This window comes from Silene latifolia, chromosome X, assembly GCF_048544455.1.
Source record: "Silene latifolia isolate original U9 population chromosome X, ASM4854445v1, whole genome shotgun sequence".
Lineage (NCBI taxonomy): Eukaryota > Viridiplantae > Streptophyta > Magnoliopsida > Caryophyllales > Caryophyllaceae > Silene > Silene latifolia.
The window spans coordinates 279,972,232-279,973,973 of record NC_133537.1 but is presented as its reverse complement, the minus strand read 5'-3'; the positions used below and the strand labels follow the sequence as shown (position 1 = coordinate 279,973,973).

The 1,742-nt window shown below is 40.4% G+C and overlaps 1 non-coding gene across 1 annotated transcript; it reads left to right on the top strand.

The window, feature by feature from the left end:
- Positions 1 to 584: 584 nt before the first annotated feature.
- Positions 585 to 691, top strand: LOC141625850 (small nucleolar RNA R71). The gene has a single exon (XR_012535599.1). It is a non-coding gene; the product is annotated as a small nucleolar RNA R71 (small nucleolar RNA).
- Positions 692 to 1,742: the final 1,051 nt, after the last annotated feature.

The following is a 1,742-nucleotide window of genomic DNA, read 5'->3' as shown; positions in this document are numbered from 1 at the left end:
TTTGATTGTAAAAGGGTCTTTGATTTTGGTTTCTCATGGGTGGTGGAGTGTATGTTGTTTGAGGGTTTTGAACATTTTGGCTTTTGTATGAGAGATTTGGATGAAATTTGGTGTTTTCATTGTAAAAGTTGGAATAAGGGGTACCATTCTTGTATGCTTGGAAAGCATTCACTTGTTCATTTGTTCCCCTACATTCACCTTGGTCATGTCCCAAAGTTCCACAATTCTCACATATCCCACTTGGGATTGATGAGGATGCCGTCATGGCATTAACATGATGCTTTGATGATTTTGAGTTTTCCTCAAGTCTAGCCATAGCTTGTTCAAACTTCAAGTTGATTGTGTCAATGTGAGCACTAAGTTGAGCACCCAATTGAGTAACGGAGTCCACTTCATGCTTTCCTCCTCTTGTAGCCTTGCGAGGTCTACTATATTGTGAGTTATGGACCACCATTTCCTCAATCTTGTTCCATGTTTGATTGTCATCAATTTCGGTGAATATTCCATTTGATCCCATATTGAGAATGTTCCTAGAATCTTCATATAAACCATTCCAAAATTGTTGTACCAAAAACCATTCGCTAAGTCCATGGTGAGGACATGAGCGACAAATTCCCTTGAACCGCTCCCAAGCTTCATACAAATATTCTTCATCCCTTTGCTTAAAACCCGTAATTTGAGCTCTTAGCATGTTAGTCTTTTCCGGTGGGTAGAATTTTTTGTAGAAAGCTAGAGCCAACTTCTTCCAAGAATCTATTCCGAGGGTGGCCTTATCAAGGCTCTTCAACCATTGCTTCGCGGTGCCGATTAGAGAAAAAGGAAATAAGACCCATCTAATTTGGTCTTGAGTCACGCCCGTTTGAGATATTGCATCACAATAGTCGCAAAAGGTTTCCATATGAGAATGAGGGTCTTCACTAGGCATCCCCCCAAATTGGCTCCTCTCAACTAATTGGATGAAGGCGGACTTGGCAATAAAATTTCCGGTTAGATGTTGCGGTGTAGGAGTACCATTTGGTAGATTCTCCTCGGTGGGTACGGAGTGTGACGAGAATTTAGGCATTGAAGGTGGATTTTGTGGGGTATTGTGTAATGGGTTCTCTTCTCCTTCTATTGCGAAAGGATTGACAAACTCGCTAGTGGGTTGAACAACTTCACTAATACCTCTTAAATTCCTCCTAACAAGTCTCCTATTGTTCGTCAAGGTTCTTTTGATTTCACGGTCAAAAGGTAACAAATCACCTTGTAACCTTCTAGACATGCAAAATATCAAACAACTCGAAAACAATTAGAACAAACCTTGAGGAGTTTTACTTCCCCAAGGCGAAGAAAGACACAACTAATAACAATAAAAAGAAATCTAAATCAAACAAACACCGTCCCCGGCAACGGCGCCATTTTTGGTGCGAGTCCGTTTCGTGTTCACAAATTAAGATGTGGTCGTTAGGTCACGGTCGAATCAAAACACAATTTATAACTTCACAAACAACTCTACAGTTAGTAAAGAGGCAAGTAAAGGTCGGATCCCAAGGGACGGGAGTTGAAATGAGATTTCTATTGAAACTAGTGATGTCTTAGGGGTGTCACAAATTGGGTTGATGTAGAAGGTCACTAAACTAAAATAGCAATGAAAATAAACTAGCGAGATGAATTAAAGGGGGTGTAAACAATTGATTAAAGGCACTAGGGTGTCATGGGATCATAGGGGAATCATGGGACATGATCATACAAACATGTTCTCA